This window comes from Cricetulus griseus (genome assembly GCF_003668045.3).
Source record: "Cricetulus griseus strain 17A/GY chromosome 1 unlocalized genomic scaffold, alternate assembly CriGri-PICRH-1.0 chr1_1, whole genome shotgun sequence".
Taxonomy (NCBI): domain Eukaryota; kingdom Metazoa; phylum Chordata; class Mammalia; order Rodentia; family Cricetidae; genus Cricetulus; species Cricetulus griseus.
The window spans coordinates 85,905,935-85,924,703 of record NW_023276807.1 but is presented as its reverse complement, the minus strand read 5'-3'; the positions used below and the strand labels follow the sequence as shown (position 1 = coordinate 85,924,703).

Below are 18,769 nucleotides of genomic sequence, written 5' to 3'. Positions count from 1 at the left end.
CCTAGCCTCAGTAGGGCTTGAATTTTTCTTTTTAGTGTGTGTGTATGTGTGTGCAGTGGGGGGGGGGGGTATGACCTTAATTTTCTTATAACGCTTATTTGACAGATGGCTTCTTTCAAATGAATTTTGTGAAATCTGTAAAATTTCCAGTAAAACACCTTTGCATATAGTGGACCATAAATAGTGAAGTCAGGTCCAGCACTTAAATTTAATGTAGAACTAAGAAATTCCTATTGTCTGAATCCACAGACAGCAGTCCTCCATCCTGCAGATGAAAGATGGAGAAAATATTTCCAGTGTAGTTTGGTAATTCTGTGGAGACTCACAGGTTTATTACTGGGTCACATTGCCCAAGAGGAGGGCGGGGAGGATCAGCTCATGCTGGTGTTGGAATGCAGTGGTGAACATGGTAGGAATTGTCCCTTACGTGACAAAGTTGTCCCTTACCTAGAGGCAGCTTGTGTCATCTTTCCCCTTTTGGTTTCTCAAGCCAGGCCCAGAAGTTTGCTTTGTTAGTGTCCAACCTACACCCAGAGCTCATTTCACCTGCACTTTTTCTGTTTTTTTTTTTTTTTTTTTTCTGGATCGAACATTGCCCTTGCACTTTGCAGAATAATTGGAACATGGCTGGTATCAGGATACATTTGTTCACTGGATCAGCTGAACCACAGCAGGGTCTTACAACTTCCTCTGTGTTGTGGCAGGAAATTCCAAAGCAGGAGCCCTGAATAGTCCCCAGCCATAGTTTCCATTGCCAGGGCCCTGATGGGCCACCATCTCAGCACACTTGTTTCCCTTCTGGCACTTTGCACGTGGCACAGTGGCTCCTTGGGAATCTATGTGCTTTTGGAGGTCGTTCTTTCCAAGGCCCGAGGAAGGTCACTTGGAGTAGAGACTAAGAAGGACTCCAGGAGGAAAGTTCTGCAGGCTAAAACCTCTGAGAAGGGGATGGATGGATTTCTGTGCACACCTCCACACCACCCCCACTCCGGCTTCCTTCTTTCACATCCTGTCTAAACACCAAGTGCAAAGATAGCTTTTCAGCCCTGCCAATATTGTGAAAGCCCTTTGAGATGGATGAGTCATGTGGATGGATTGTACAGTATGAATTCTTTCTCAATGAAACTTGTTAAAAAATGCTTCTCTACTCATTTGAGCTTTAAAGAAATCAATCTGAAGGAACACACATACACAGAGAGGAAGAGAGAGAGAGCAAGTTATTCTGTATGTGTAAGAGTCTGTTTGGAAGTAAGAATTGCAAAGGGACTAAAGATACACATATTTAATTTTCGGGTGTTTAAATTTTCCCCGAATCTAAAGCATTTAGAAATGTGGTTGTTGACTGAGGAACCTTCATAAGACCGAACTAAACTCCCTGAATATAGGTGACAATGGTGCTGCTGGGGAATTATATGAGGCCACTGGCAGTGGGTCCATGATCTAACTCTAATGCACAAACTGACTTAGTGGAGCCCATTCTATATGGAGAGATACCTTGCCCAGCCTAGACACTGCGGGGCAGGGTGCCTTGGTCCTGCCTCAATGATATGATGAGACAGACTTAGTAGACTTCCCAGGGGAGGCCTTACCCTCTCCAAGGAGCAGACAGGAGGTGGGGTGGGGGGAGGTAAGGGGAGCAGGAGGAGGGGGGAAGGGGAGGGGTAACTGGGATTGGAATGTAAAAGTAAATTAATAAAAAATAGAAATATAAAAAAGAGATGTGATTGTTGTTATTTATACCTCTCATGAGTTTTATAGCACTTTGTAAATCTCACAGAATTCCATTCAGTTATAATCAAGATGCTATTTTATTTTGATTGGAAAGATTATGAAATCTTTATGATTGTATAATTTAGACTATTACTTTGAAATGAAATCCTTGGTCCAAAAGATTAAAATAAAATTAATTATTTGAGCAACTTTCAAAGACCAGTGTTGCTAATGTACAAGTTATAGCTGTAAACAAAGGTATTTTCTTTTTTAGGGTCATGTATACAGAGTATCTTGGTCATATCCACCTCACCTTCTCCCTTAATCCCTGTAGACACCCCTCCCAACATGTCCTCCTCTTACCTTCCTGTCTCTTTTGGGGGTGGGGGGTGGGTAGCCCACTGAGACCAGTTAATGCTGCCTGCCGGAACTTGGCTGGATCTTTTGCATATGTTGTGCAGGTAACCATGTCACGTTCAGAAGACAGCATTTTGCAGCACTTCTCCCACCCTGTAGCCCTTCTGTTCTTTCTGCCTCCTCTTTCAGGGTGTCCCTCAGCCTTGCAGGGGGTTGATAGAGATGTTCCATTCAACAGTCATTGATTCTCAGCACTTTGAACAGTTGTGAGTCAGCTGCTCAATGCAAAAGAAGATCTTCTGGCCAAGGCTAAGGTGTAAGCATTTAGACAACATATCTGTTTAGTAAAACAATAGTAGGAGGTTCCCCCTTAGGACCTATGATCTCTGGAGCCATGGCTTTTGACCAAGTTTACAGTACCTGGCTTGAATTCCTTCCTGTGGAGCAGGCCTCAAATCCAGGCAGCTGGTTACCCTCATAACCTTCCTGCCACTATTGCACCAGAGAGAAAGAACATCTTGCCTGGCTCGTCAGCATTGCAGCATTCAGAGTTCATCACAGGGTAAATAATACCACTAATGCCTTTTCTATACCAGCATCTTGTATCCAAAGCTATTACCACACCGTAGTAATAGCTCGTCAGAGACAGGATCTCACTATGTAGCCCAGACTGGCCTAGAACTTCCAACCTTTCTGCCTCAGACTCCTGAGAGCTATATATCCCTTTTATTTTCACTCATAACATTTCTTCTCAGTTTCCAATATTTCTTAAAATTTGAGAAAAAAAATCACTAAATGAAATGTATATATACCTTTCCAAAATAGTAATCTCTTACCACTGATATTTACTTTTTATATTTGTGTTATCTTTGCTATGTAACAAATTAAGTTAAAACAATAAACATTTATTATCTCAGTTTCTATGAATCAAGAATTCATGTCCCAGGACTGGAGAGATTGCTCAGTAGTTCAAAGTACTGGCTGCTCTTCCAGAGAACCTGAGTTTGGTTCCTAGAACCCACATGGTGGCTCGCAGCCCTCTGTAACTTTAGCTCTAGGGGATCCAACACCCTCGTCTGGTCTCAGCAGGCACACGCATGGCATACACACACAGACACATACATGTAAATAAAATAATGAAAATAAATGTTGAGCTGGGTGGTGGCAGCAGCAGCAGCAGCAGCAGCAGCAGCAGTGCACACCATTAATCCCAGCAGGTAGGAGCAGAGGCAGGAGGACCTCTGTGAGTTCCAGGCAAGCCTGGTCTACAGAGCGAGTACCAGGACAACCTCCAAAGCCACACAGAGAAACCTGATGGGGGTTGTCCTTCTGTATATATGTTTCTCTTATTGGTTAATGAATAAAACACTGTTCAGTCAATGAGGCAGGAAGAAGGCGGGACTAGGATGAGGAGAATTCTGGGAAAGGTAGGCAGAGATGGCTTGCCAGAACAGTCACCATGTCTGCCAGAGGAGTTAGAGGTCTAGACCCTTCTCTGGTAAGATAAGACCACGTGGAAATACTGAGATTAATATAAATGGGTTAATAATTAAGACAGAGCTAGCCAATAAGAAGCTCAAGCCACTGGCCAACAGTTTTATAACTAATATAGTGTTCACGTGTTTATTTGTGGCTCAAGGGCCAAGGGACCAGCCGGGACAGAAAGCTCAAGCAATAGAAACCTTGTCTCAACTCCCATCCCAAATGTTGAAAGAATAATTTAAGTATGGCCTTTGTGGACACTTGTGTCATAGGTGTGTCAGTATCAGACAAAGGACACAGTCTTATTTAAAGGCTAGAATGAGGGAAGTTTGACTTCCCAGCTCAGTCACCTGGTCAGAAGCAGGATCCAGTTCTCATAGACTGTTGGAATAAGGTCCCAGTTTCTTTTTTTTTTGTGGGGATGGGGGGAGGGAGGGGTGGTTTCGAGACTGGGTTTCTCTGTGGCTTTGGAGGCTGTCTTGGAACTCACTCTGTAGACCAGGCTGGCCTCGAACTCACAGAGACCTGCCTGCCTCTGCCTCCTGAGTGCTGGGACTAACTCCCAGCAGTGCTGCGCCACCACCACCCCGTGAGTTCTGTATAATAATGTGTTTTAATTTAGATTTAAATTGTATTACTGACTTTGAGGTATCTTTTGAAAATATTAACTCATTAACAGAACAGATGAGAGATTGGGTAACAATACACCAGAGCTATTGTCTCACTGCCTATGTGTAGGGCGACTCAAACTCATTAAAACAGCTACTGGAGCTGGGTGTGCTAGTTCCTGTAGTCCAGGCTGAGGCAGGAGGGTTTTAAACCAGTCAGGCAATGAAGCAAGATCCTCAAACAAAATCACAATCAGGAGAAATTGAGAAGGTGGGTGGGACAGAGACCAGAAGTAGCACCTCTTGTATCCTCTGCACCAAAACATTACCACATGCCACACCCGGCCAGCAACAGAGGCGAGGAAATGTAGTCTGAACATTGATGGGCTCGAACCTATTTTACTGTGGAAGAAAGGAGTACAGGTATCAAAGGGGACGTTAGGAGTTTCAGCCAAAGCTTCCAGTAGCACAGAAGTGGGAACCACACGGCTGCACAAGATGCAGTGCGCCCACAGCCGAGCAAATCATGCCCCCACTCAGGAGCTTCTTACTCATTTCGTTTTGTTTTTGTTTTTAAAATGTATTTTTATGCATACGGATGTTTTGCCTGCATGTATATCTGGGCAACCACGTGTGTGTCTGATGCCTGCAGAGGCCAGAAGGGGGTGTTAAGTTCCCTGGGACTGGAATTTGAGATGATTGTTAGCTGTCACATGGGTGCTGGGAATCGAACATGAGTCCTTTGGAAGAGCCACCACCAGTGCTCCAGCCCCAGAGCTGAGCTTACTAACTAGGTTATAGAGTTTCAAAAAAAAAAAAAAAAATCTCTACAGATTGAGAGGAAGAGTAGGGAAAGGCAGGCACCCCAGCTGCTGTGAAGGTATCTGTGGAGAGCAGAACATCCAGTATAGACGTACGAAAGACTGAGGAAAAGACAAGTGGGCAGCCTAGAAGAATGTGGTCACAGGGCAGGGGTCCTGTGACCCGGTAGGGGTCCTGGAGGCTTGTGTCACACAGTAAAACACTGACTAAGGTGATGCCGAACTCTCTCCACTGTGGTTGAGAGAAAAAGGATTTTGGCACTCTACACTTCGGAGTTAGCCAGGAAATTCATTTGTGTAGCACATTCTATAAAAACACTGTCGGGTAAAAAGGAGTGGTCCTCTCCTCACTGTATTCTTCACCTTTATTAATTATTACTTCCCTACTGTTCCTATCGGGAGATGTTTTCCAAAGCCCATTTCTAGAGTCACGAATTTCTCAGAGCATTTGGTACTAGTGAGTTCTTTGTTTTTAAAGGAAGTGTTTATATCCATTAATGTCAAGCATTACAGATTGTATGCACAAAGCAGTTACCCCCATCTACACCTCATCATCCTATCAGAAATATAGTTTTTTGTTAGGCAATATTGTTGGAAACATGATTATTAACATGTTCTCTAGTTTAACATGGTTGAAGTCCACCTGCATCCTAATTAGTTTTTCAAACCTTAATCTTGAATATTCTTTACTATCTATACCTGTGGCAAGATCTCACCCACTTAAGATTTGGGTCCATCATAAGATAAATTCTATCACGCATGTAAAACATCAGTAACAGGAAAAACCCATATAAAAATTCCGTAGTAACTTGATAATATTCCCAGCCTAGAAACATTCCAGAGTTTCTTGATTGAATAAATGATCAAAGCATAATTCATTTACTACTAGTCAGTGATGACAAGGAACTAGCTAATGACTCAGGCCACAACTGGATGAACTATGCTGAGTGAAACAAGCCAGTCCAGAGAAGTTGCATACTGTATTATTCCACATACACAACATTTTTTAAAAAATGACTGACTGAATCATAGAAATGGATGACAGATCAGATTCCAGGAAAAGGACAGATGGTAAAATGGCTACCCAAGAGATTTGTGGAACAGTAGCAAAGCTCTGCATCCTTTATCAGTGGCAAAACCCTATGCTATAGATGTGCAAGTTGTTAATTACCATTGGAGGAGGCTGGGTAAAGGGTGCATTGGGTCTCCCAGGATGTTTCTTACAAGTGCATGTAGAAATACAATCTCAAAATGAAATACAACTTGAAAATTGTAATTATAAGCTCTGTAGAACTCCACTGGATTGTGAACTCTGAGGACGGGGGTGAGTAGAGGGCTCTACATTTCCCAGCAGCTAATCTAGTGCCTGAGTAGAAGATACCTAGAGAAGTTGACATGCTGCTTAGGGAACAGTAGCAGAGGTCTTGATGGACGCATTCTACAAGCCATGTCTGTATTCAGTATCCCAGAACAGTGCTGATCCAGTCTGTAGCAGCTAGAAATACTAGTTTAAAAAAAAAAAAAAAAAGTCAGGTAGTAGCCTTTCATCCCAACACATGAGAGAAAGAGGCAGGGTGAATCTCTGAGTTTGAGGCCAGCCTGGTTTACACAGTGAGTTCCAGGATAACCAAGGCTACACAGAGAAACTTTCTTGAAAAACAAAAGCTTATCAGTGGTGGAGCGCACCTTTAATTCTAGCACTTGGGAGGCAGAGACAGGAAGATCTCAATGAGTTTGAGGCCAGCCTGGTCTACAAAGTGAGTTCCAGGACAGTCAGATCTGGTACACAGAGAAACCCTGTCTCAAAAACCAAAAAAAAAAAAAACCAAAAAAAAAAACAAAACACACGCACACGCACACGCACACAAAAGTCTGGGCTGGGGAGATGGCACTTTTTCTTGTGGACCCTGGTTCACAACTCTCTGTATCTCCAGTTCTAGGAGACCTGACCCCCTCTTCTGACCACGAATTCACATAAAATAAATAATGAAATAAATATTTTAGGGAAATTTTTGTTTTGTGCATAAAATTTCAGTAAGAAACAATGTAAAAGGACAAGTAAAAAAACAACAGAGTCAAAAACAACATAAATACAATTAAAAATATTCTGAGGGAAATATAGGAAAATGAAGCCTATAGTTTTTGTTTGTTTCAAGACAGGGTTTTTCTGTGTTACAGCCCTACCTGTCCTGGTACTCAATTTGTAGATTAGGCTGCCCTTGAACTGACAGAGATCCATCTAATTCTGCCCACCCCCTCCTTGAGCGCTGGGATTAACAGTGTCCACCGCCACCCTTGCTGCCACTGCCCAGCAAAGTGAATAGTGTCATAGTCCATTGAATTACTAGGAGATGATAAATACTTTGAGGGAAAAAATTAAAGCAATGTTTAGGGGTTAAAAAATAGGAAAAGGATTACAATAGCAGTGAATTGCAAGTTTAGGATTTGAAGACAGAGAGCAGGAGCATTTATACCAAGTCCTGCAGGAAGTAAGGGAAATAGCCATTGTGATGTAATATCCATTAAGAGAATATCAATGGTTATCATATTTAAATTTGAGATACTAAAGGAATGTTCCCCAAGGGACATTGCCATTCATTCTATATTTATAATACATTTGCAGTTGTATGAGGGACAGTTATACCATATAATGACCGGGTTAAGTATATAATGTGTTTGTGATTGTACATTGGATAGTTTTATCACGTTTAGGTGTTATTATGATCTGGTTGTTGTTTTCATTTGGAAATTAATCTTGACATAAGGAGATGTGATTGTGTTGGGTTGACAAGGGGTGGACTTGGGATGGCTATTCTTGGTTGTAAACTTGACTACATCTGGAATGAACTACAATCCAGAAATGGAGGGCACACCTGTGAGAGATTATTTTTGTTTAGTTTGAAGTGGGTGAACCCACCTCTAGTCTGGATCTTTGAGGTAGGAAGACACACACCTTTTTGATCCAGATCTTGAGGAGGGAAGATACACCTTTAGTCTGGACCACACCTTCTGCTGGAAGCCAAAGATTCTGTTTGCCTGCTTGCCCTTGTCTTGCTAATACATCCATTCCTTCACTGGCATTGGGGCCTACTTTTTTGGGATTCCAGCATATATTGAAGACCAATAGAGACATTCAACCTTGTGGATTGAGCAACTAGTGGATTCTTAGACTTTCCATTCACAGCCAGCCATTGTTGGATTAGCTGAACTGAAGCCTGTAAGTAATTCGAATAAATTCCCTTTATTAAAAAAAAAAGACTACACACACACACACACACACACACACACACACACACACACACACACACACACATTCTGTAAGTTCTGTTACTCTAGAGAACCATACTATAGCTATGACCAATTTAGACCTGGAGGAAGAAAGCTCCAAGGAGGAATAACCTGCCTAAATAAACTTTCAAAGATTAGCAAAGGAAAGAAGATGTTGGTAGAATAAGAATGAGCTGAAGGGACCAGCTCCCTGTTAGACCCTCGGAAAACTCAGGTATCCGGGGTCCCAGGCCACGTTCACGGTCACCCCAATCACCAGGTGGATTCGAGAGCTTGCTGCAAACTGCACGAGGCTTTATTGTAATTTAACGAGCTAACCCCATGTTAGCTCGGGTCTTTCACCCACCCGCCATGGCGGATGGCTAGCAAAAGACAGCTCCTAGGGCTTCCCAAGAGATCTTATAGGGGAGGGTCTAGGGGTACTCACAGGCTCACTATTGGTGTGCCTCCAGGCTTGGAGGGCTTGCCCTGTGTTGATTGGTCAACTGGTTGTTATGGCCCATAGGCCCTCCCAGGGTGGTTGCTATGCTTTGGGCATCATTGCTGTGCGCTTGTCCGTAAAGCACAACCAGGTCGTAAAGCATAGCGCCACCAGCTAACTTCTGATTGGTTCCTTGTCAGGAGGCAGGCATCTGACTTTTTAGTGACTAACTAACTTCTGATGGGTTCCTTGTCACAAGGCAGGCATCTGACCTCTAAGTGACCAAGGCAAGTTTATGGCAAGCACATGTTCGGGTGTTATGGCTGCCGAAAGGGGAGCTGGCCCCTTCATCCCCATTTCGGTAGCCATAACAGCCGAACATGTGCTTGTCTGACCTTGTCTTAGTCACTAAGAGGTCAGACGCCTGCCTCGTGGCAAGGAACCAATCAGAAGTTAGCTGGTGGCGCTATGCTTTAACGGCTCTGGGTGTGCTTTACGGACAAGCGCAGAGCAATGACGTGCAGAGCATAGCAACCACCCTGGGAGGGCCTCTGGGCCATAACAACCAGTTGACCAATCAACACAGGGCAAGCCCTTCAAGCCTGGAGGCACACCAATCCTGACCCCTAGACACTCCCCTTATGCTGCCCTATAAGATCTCTAGGCAGCTGGTTCGAGCTGTCTTTCCTAGCCATCCACCATGGAGTTAGCTCGCTAAGCTTTAATAAAGCCTGCAGTTTGCATCAAGCTTTCGAATCTGCTTGCTGATTGGGGTGAACGAGGTCCTGGGCTGAGATCCCGGAGGCCTGAGCTTTCCGGGCGGGGGGGGGTCTTACAGAGCAAGGAGAGCAATTATGATTTAGAGAGGAGGTGTTGAGCCTTTTATCTTTTACTGATTTATTGAAAAGGGGGCGTTCACTTTTATTTGGAGAATGCCATGACCCAGCCTACATCTTTAAAAGGACAATTCTGGGGGATGGAGAGATGGCTCAGCATTTAAGAGCACTGGCTATTCTAGCAGAGGACCTGAGTTCCCAGAAAAATATGGTGGTTCCCAACTATTCCAAACTCTAGTTCCAGGGGATCTGGTATTTTCTTGTGACCTCCAAGGGTGGCAGGCATACATGGTGCTCATACTGTCATGAATACAAAACACTCCAACACATGAAATCTAAAAAGTAAAATAAAAAGGACCATTTTGACTATGTTGAGATGAGACAGTTGAAGACCAATGGTAAGGAGGAGGAAAGAGAACAAACTAGGCTGAAGAGGGCTCTGCATACAGGTCTTTCAGAAGACCCAAGTTTGGTTCTCAGCACCCAAAATGAGTGGCTCACAACCACCTGTAGTACTAACTCCAGGGGTTCTGAACTCTCTTCTGGCATTTGTGGACATTTGCATTCACATATACGCTTCCACATATACACATAATTAAAAATAAAATGAAACTTAGGGGACAAGGAAAAGTACAACCTTCAGAAGCTATGTCAGTGCCCCTGGTATAAGAGGTGACAGTGATTCAGAGAGGGCTGGTGTACTAGAGTCATGGTTAAGTGATTCATCCATGTTCAGGTTGTTTTGTGTGCTGTAGTTGTGGGCTGGAGTCTGGGCTTTATATATACTAAATCCTCTACCCCTCATCTACATCCCAGCCCTGGGGTGGGTGGGTGGGTGGATGGATGGATGGATGGATGGATGGATGGATGGATGGGTGAATGGGTGAATGGGTAGGTGGGTGGATGTATGTATGGGTGGGTAGGTGAATGGATGGATGAATGAATGGGTGGGTGGGGAGGAGTTGGGGTGAGAGATTGAGAACAGGATTTCCTGTTAGATTGGAGTGTCATTAGCTGAGAAGGAATAAGCACCAATAATGCAGCTCTTAGGGGAAGTGGAGGAGAGATACTGAGTTCTGTATGTCCACATTTCCAGTTGGAACCTTGAGTCGGAGTTCAGAGGGACAAATACAAGCTGGAAATAACACATTTGAAAGTTGCATTTAAGATGATGAAGCTAGGTAAATGAAGTTCAGTGAAGAGACCAGGGAACTGAACCACTGGGACAGTTTCAGAGGCCAGAGAAAGGGAAAAGAAACCTTCTGGGAGTGGCTGAGAAGTGTGGACCTGTGAAAAGGGAAGAAAACCAGGTGTGAACAGTCCTGGAAGCCATGTAGACAAAGGAGACTCCTCCTCCTGGAGGAGGAGTGTGAGCTGTGTAGGTCAGGTGAGCACTGAGAACTGGCCTCCAGAACACAGCAAGAGTACTTAACTCACTGCAAAGTATGATCTATTGTTACAAGGACAAAAAGTTTCAAAAGATTTGTTTTTAAAAGCCATCATTTGGTTCCTGAGAAAGTTAAGCATAGCATTAAAATATAATCCAACAGTTCCATTCTATTTCTAGGTATATTCCTCCCAAAATGGAAACAGTAAGAGTTCACAGATATGTGTATGAAAGTGTTTGTAGCAACATCATTCTCAATAACCAGAAGTTAGAAATCCCAAATCTTCATCCAGAATTGAGTAGGTAAACACAATGTGGGCTATCCCTACAATATAAGATGGTGGCGCGTAAGCGCACGAGTGCAGCGGGTCATTTCTAGGCCTGATGTTGAATACTTATAATCCTAACTTTTGGGAGGCTGAGGCAGGAGGATCACCAGGAGTTTGAGTCCAGCCTGGGTTACAAAATGAGGTCCTGTCTCAAAGCACAAACAGAAAAAAAAATAAAATGCCACAAAATTTATGAATCTGGAAAACATACCAAGTGAGAGAAAACAGACATAAAAGGACAGATATTATGTGCTGGCATGTGCGGTGCCTAAAATAAGCCCATAGAGACAGAGTTAAGTAAAACAGGCTATCAGAGGCTGGGTCAAGACAGGAGAGAATAATTGTTCAATCAGTATAGAATTTCTGTTTAGGTTCATTAAAAAAACTAAGTTCCAGCAATGGATAATATGACATCAGTTATATACTAGTGTATAAGAAATTTCTGTTACTGAATTATATAATGACAAAAAGCTTGAAATAGTACAAGCAATTACCACAGGGATTTTGGAAGTGTAGGGCTGGCCTTGAGGGTATAGCTCAGCAGTAGAGCATTTGAATAGCATGCTCCAAGGACCAGGGTTCAATACCCAGTGCATATTTAAAAGTGTAAGGAAGCTGACATGGTGACGCATGCTTTTAATCTCAGCACTTGGGAGGCAAAGTTAAATAAATAATCAACAACAACAAAATTCCTCCCGCCCCCATTTCTGTTTGAGGTCAGTTTTAGGCACCATCTGCGACTTGAATCTCCTTGTAGATTCTTTGGCACATGTTTCTTATACTCCTTTGTGGCTCATATTGTAGTCATCACAGTTAAAGAAAATAATGTCCTAGTATATACAGGCCATTCTCATCAGAAGACCAGAAGAAAGCCAGTTATTATAAAGTGAGCCAACTAAAGTGTTAGAAGACCTTGAACTTGAGATGTTCTTGCCTCTGCTTCCTCAGTGCTGTATTGCAGTGTTACCATGCCTGCAAGAGTGTATCATTTAAATACTGTATCTTAAAATAATGTGTGTGTGCACTAAGGAAAACTAGTCTCTCAAATAATGGTTTTTGAAAATAATGTCTCGAGTGCACGTCAATAATTTTCTTGCTAAAACAGCATTTCTGCTAATGCCACGGAGCTGATAGGGAGAATGCCTCGAGGACTGGGAGGTTTTGTGGTGCAGCATATTTAACAACCGTGACAACTCAAGAATTGTAAGCAGCCTCGCCTCCTTGTCTGGGATCCGTCGGCAGCATTGTGTCTACTGGCAAACCCTTCAGCATTCTGCTTTTGTGCCGATGATGGTCTAGGAAATATTTACAGAATATTTTCAGGTCTTGGTAGTATCTGTATTTAAAGCAACTTTCCCCTGATCCTTTCAAAAGCCACCATTCAAAAACATGTAGCAAATTTAAAATAAAATAACAAAACATGAGTCTAAAATTGCTTCTCAGTCTTGATGAAACAAAGGCTGGTGTGTTGTCGTGGCCCGGGGAGCAAGCTCTCACTGCTTTGTATGATTTCAGAGGTGAATTTCGATGGCTGGAAGATAGATGGATGCCAGATGCAGTTTGACATAGATTCAGGCAGCTGCTCCGAGGCTAGGTTTCATTAGCTGGTAAGTGCACCAGCAGAAGCAGCAGTGTGGGGCCCCACATGCCAAAATGACAGTGAGAGCAGTGGAGCAATACAATATTCACTAAGTGATTTTAATCTCGGAGATTGAATGTCACCCAATCAGTTTCCAAGTTATAAAAAACAATGCATTGGAAACCATTAGAAGGCCCAAGTTTTTGTCCACTTGGGGAAGAACATTTTACTTTTATTCACCTTTTTTTTGTGGTTGTTTGTTAGTTTTAAAACAACAACCACAAAGAAGTTCATTAAACCCATATGGGTAGTTGGCAATTTAAAATCATGTCAAACTCTCTAGTATACTTTCCTAAAAGAATTCACAGCCAAGCAGATACTCCTCAGTAAATGGAACCAATGACTATGTTAAGTGAAAGTCTTAGATGAACTCCCCAGACCTCTTCCAGCCTTAAAGTTGTCCCCTGTTATCACTGTCATATCCATTCTCCAAAACAAACACACAAACAATAACAAAACACAACAAAACAGAAATCTCTACAGAGAGAAAGCTTATGTATTTTTGGGACACTGTGATCTGCATGGTTAGTGTTGAAAAATAACGTCCCCAGCCACATAGTAGTGAACTTAAAAACGTTCTAATGAAACATTTTTTGCTGTAACTCCTAGTAAGGTCATAAGTAATGGTGACACTGACTACGGATAGCAAGCTTGACCTCGGTGTATCGGTTTTGTTGTCTGAAGAGAGCCTTTAGTGTACTTTAAAAACTTGTTAAACCACCTTTGCAAAGGAGGGCTAATATATCTGAGATGCAACCATTTTATGCAGGGTAATTTTATTCGTTAAAAGTAACAGGAAATTGCTGATTGGTTGGATGTTTACCTATTTGAGAACTGAGCCTGTAACAGACTCTGCTCTTCTTTTAGTCTTAGGAAACCCTCACATGTGGCTCTGAGGTGTTATGGAGTATTTTTCTTCAAATCTGTGTGTGCTCATCTCATAATAACAGTGGGAGTTATTCCTGGAGAAGAATAACTTCTATTGTTCTTTGGGTTTTTCAATTAGTATTTTACTTAGTAAAAGTTATTTTTTTTAGTCTATAAAATAGTTAAAGGTTTGGGAATAAACTCTGAGTTAGAAAGCCTACATGTTCAAGAATAAATTATAACATTTACCAATAGCTGTATGATGCCCTTTTCAGTTTGGATGAGTTCTGGGATTATTTGTGGTATGTTGCCCACATGTTCTTTGAAGTTTAATTTTTCAAAGCAAAGTTCTCATCTGTGAATTTATACCTGAATTAACAGGAGTAATATTTGAGCTTGAGAGATAGCTTGGCAGTTAAGAACCCTTGCTGCTCTTGCAGAGGAACCAGGTTAGTTTCCCAGCACCCATCAGGCAGCTCACAATCATCTGTCACCCCAGTTCCAGGAGATCCAGGGACTTCCAAGGGAACCAGGCAAAACACCCATATACATGAAAATTAAAAAAAAAAAAAAAAAATAGGGCTGGAGCGATGGCTCAGAGGTTAAGAGCATTGACTGCTCTTCCAGAGGTCCTGAGTTCAATTCCCAGCAACCACATGGTGGCTCATAACCATCTATTATGAGATCTGGTGCCTTCTTCTGATGCGCAGATAATACATGGAAGCAGAATGTTATATACATAATAAATAAATAAATAAATAAATAAATAAAATCTTAAAGAAAAAAGGGAGTAATATCTTTTTTTTTTTTTTTTTTGAGACAGGGTTTCTCTGTGTAGCTTTGGAGTCTATCCTGGCACTTGCTCTGGAGACCAGGCTGGTCTTGAACTCACAGAGATCCACCTGCCTCTGCCTCCCGAGTGCTGGGATTAAAGGCGTGGGCCACCAACGCCCGGCAGGAGTAATATCTTAAGTGATGAAGTTTTACTTCATCTGAATCTTAAGAGGTACTTTATAGACATCAAAGCCCGCTCCCCCCTCCCCCCATTTTTCCTCCCAGCACTCCTCTCTTCCTCTGGGGGTCTAGCACTGTCAGCTTCATTAGGTGATCCTAACTATTGAGACCTTTTTTTGCCCTGTACTCGGTATTCAGCAAAACTTGTGTGTGGACTCCTTGGGCTCTTGGAAGTGTTGAGCTTGTGCGCTCCTTTGCTGTGGCTTCCCTAGGCTCAGATAACATTTCTCTTTGAAGGCCCAATCAACCTGTCTCAGTTTTTGGTTTCCTTATTTACACTCGCCCACTTCACTTCCACTTTGCCCTGTGTGTGATCTGAGCCTTCTCCACCTTAGACATGAGAACAGCATAGCGTTCTTCACTTCAGAGTTGCCTCTCCCAGCCCCAGACTAAGGTGTCCCCTCAGGCTGTCCAGGAGGAGCAGGGAACAGCAGGTGTTGTATTTAGTGCTCAGCTGGGGGTTCTCAGTATTTTTGTGTTCTAGATATCTTTCCCTTATGCAGATATCCTCGGGAAATTCAACATTTGTTGTTATGATAAAAGTTAGTGTATGTAGAAAATCATGGAGAGCCTTACAGGAAAGTACCAATGAGTAAATTCAAGTCGCCATGGCAGCCATTACTATTAATTACCAACCAATACAAAGCTATTTCTTTTCTTTGGCACTTTAATTCATTTTCCTCCTCAGTAGAACCAGGTTCGATAAATTAAGCAACCAGGTTCAATAAATTCCTTTACCTATGTTGTATCTCTTTAGCTTGTCCTTTGTGTTTCTTGTTTGTTTTTATAGTCGAGGGATTGAACCCGGAGCCCTATGCATGTGAAGTCTGTGCTCTGCCATGGATCTGTATCACAGCCTTCCCTGAATTTAAAGGGAAGACTGATTTTATTGGGGTAGTATTTGCTAAGGTTAAAAAAAAAACAAAAAAACTGTTGATATCTTAGACTCGCATAGCCGAGCTGTCTACACTCATGCTGTTCTGGCCTGAGAGGTATGAATAGGAGTCCCTAAGGAGGATATATATTATATATATTTATATATAGCTCTTATATAATATATAAAATTATATTTATATTATAAATATAAAACAAATATATTTATATTATATATGCTATATAAATAACATAGTATATATATTTTAATAAAAACACAAAGCCTCATAAAAGGCAATATATCTAACTTTATTCTTATATGTATTTATTATAATGTTATATATACTTATATTTATAAATATATATTTTTTATATATATTCACCTAGAATGTAGATGAAATGCCTAATGAATAGCAGCCTTTGGGGACACTGAGAACATGAGGATGCACTTTTGGTCATCCTTCCAGCCCTTAGCCTTATAACCTCAGTTATGAGAAACAGAGACCCGAAGTCATTTAAACTGGTGATTGTGGGTGTACCACTGAAGCCCCTAGCCCTCAACCCTGGGCCACAGAAGTATCTGTGTCTGTAATTAGCACCAGCACAATGGCACCAGAAAGATGGTTATGTATGTCTACTCCAAGCCCTCTACACTTTTTGTATGTGTTCTCTCTTTCTCAGGGCTCACTTGCCAAGCTCCTGTTCCTTGCATTTTGTTTTGTTTATCGAGACAGAGTTTCTGTGTGTAACCCTGGCTGTCCTGGAACTCTCTGTAGACCATGCTGGCTTCCTGATCTCAGAGATCTGCCTGCCTTTGCCTCCAGAGTGCTGGGGTTAAATGCCAGAGCCCACCTCAGGGCTCTTGCATTTTAAAGCCATTGAAGAAAGTAGCTGATCCTTCTTAGCCTTTATTGTGTTTTCCTCTTGCAGTATAATTAAGAAAAGGGACAAGATCATTAACAATTCAGAATTTAGCTGGACATGGCAGCCGCTGACATGGTGGCACATGCCTGTAATCTCAGTGTAAGGCAGATGTAGGAAAGGGGGTCAGCAATTCAAAGTCTCAACAGAGATAGTGAGTTATACTGGTGAGACGAGACAGTTGAGAGGCTTAACCTTTTGGTGGTTAGTGAGACAATCTTGATTAAGCTTTGCCTAGGACCTCACAATTGTATTACATTATATACATTATATACGTAATGGCATTAGTAAATTCCGATAATGTTATACAAAAATAGTGGGACTGGTTTTATATTCAATCGCAGTGGCAGAGTGCATTTTGAATGCTGGTCAGCTGAGATTTATTCAATAAAAGTAGCTTTTTCCTGTCCTCCAGCCTGACCTAATACTGTGATGGAGCTCCGTCTCTCTTTGGCACTACAGCATTGTCACAGCCCTTCCGTAAAATCTGTCACAGTGCGGTGCTGACTAAGCATGCTGGAGATAGGCAGCAGGGTTCTCCAACACCAGAGACCACCAGCAAGGTAACCAATCCCACTGTCCTCAACAGCAGCACCAGGCAGAGCTGTGGCCCCTACCTTCTGCCTCCTTTTGGAGGCATGGTCTTGCTATGGGGCCTAACCTGTCTTCAAACTTATGATTCTCCTGCCTCAGCTCATGAGTGTGCCACCATAACTAGCTTCTAACTTTTTTTTTTAACATATTAAGATCAGTGCTAGGTCAAGCTAGAACTTGAAACCCTGTGTGTCCCAGGAATATTTGACTTCAAAGTCAGTCAGTGTTCTTAGAAATGCGCACGCCTTTAATCGCAGCACTCGGGAGGCAGAGGCAGGCGGATCTCTGTGAGTTCGAGGCCAGCCTGGTCTCCAGAGCGAGTGCCAGGATAGGCTCTAAAGCTACACAGAGAAACCCTGTCTCAAAAAACCAACCAACCAACAAACAAAATGTCAAATATATTGACTATAGCTTGCTCTAAATTATACTTCATTATAAATAATCTCTGTATGGTTTCCCTCTAAAAAGAACCAAAATCTAATGGCATAACAGTGGCCAGACTCAGTGAAGAGCTTCTGTCGACATACTCACGAAGTCAAGGTGATGCGTGACTCAAGGAGCTGTAATGAACTTCGTGCTGACTGGGGTGAGAAGAGTGGATTGGGGTGGCTGCTTGAGGAGTTGCATGCAGAACCCATGGTGTGGTGGGCGCATGCCAGCAAACTTTAGGCAGAGCAGCTTCATGCCCCACCCGATGGCTCATCATGGCATTTTAGGCTCTGCATGTGTCATCAGCGTGTGTGGGCTTGGAACAGCACGGAAGTAAGCATAGTAGCAGTCCTTTGGAGATACAGACAATGGTGAAGAAAACACTGGGTTACCTGCAGCCTTCCATCTAGCACAAATGCTTGTGAAACCTGTACTTGTGGGGCTTTTTGTCTTTAAGCTAACGCTTTTTACTAGCTAAAAGCAACTTAACATTTTCTATTTAAGTGTCTAAGATTCAGTTGTAAAATTTCACTCTAAGCTAAAGCTGTTTATAGAAACTAGCTGGTGTGTGGGCATACTAAAAAGAAAAAGGCAGGCTATATTTAAAAAAAAAAAAAGATATCTTAAAGTTTTTCTGATTCATGCCGCTAGATAGGTAGGTAGACAGACAGATCACCACACATAGTTCTCATCTGAGTTTGTTTTTAGAATGTGCTTTGGCAAAGAGCCTTCATTTGACATTTAACCAAAGTAATACTGTAAATTTGCAATGATGCAAATTCCCAGTGTGGGCTCTGCCGCCCAAACAGAGGTATGTTCTCCGAGCCTTAGTTCCCCGAGCATACGGCAGAGTAATGTCTGGCTCTTGAAGACTGTACTGTAATCTGTGCATGCTGTGCAATTTCAAGGGTAGTCACCATTTTAAAGGCGTGGTACTGCTGTCACGTACACAGCAGCAGCTGGACAGTCACCATCCTCATCCACATGGGTGACAGTGTCACAGTTTCCTGAACAACACAGATTTATTGAGTACTTAGGGTGTTGGGGACCTTCTTTTGCATCAGCAGAACATGTGTAGATTTGCAACCATAGTTCATACAGGAACTTCACATTTTTATAGCGCACTAGAGTTCAATACTCTTGAGTTTTATAGAGACCTTAAATTTATCTCTAGGTGTATCAGACTTGCTTAA

The 18,769-nt window shown here is 42.4% G+C and overlaps 1 protein-coding gene and 1 long non-coding RNA gene across 3 annotated transcripts in view; one reads left to right on the top strand and one right to left on the bottom strand.

The window, feature by feature from the left end:
- Sertad2 (SERTA domain containing 2) overlaps positions 1-18,769 on the top strand; it is a 113,395-nt gene that overhangs the window by 51,780 nt on the left and 42,846 nt on the right. The window lies entirely within an intron of this gene.
- LOC113832389 lies at positions 1,649-17,824 on the bottom strand. Its single transcript, XR_003479662.2, has 3 exons — positions 17,679-17,824; positions 6,360-6,482; positions 1,649-2,376 (listed from the first exon to the last, which is right to left on the bottom strand). It is a non-coding gene; the product is annotated as an uncharacterized LOC113832389 (long non-coding RNA).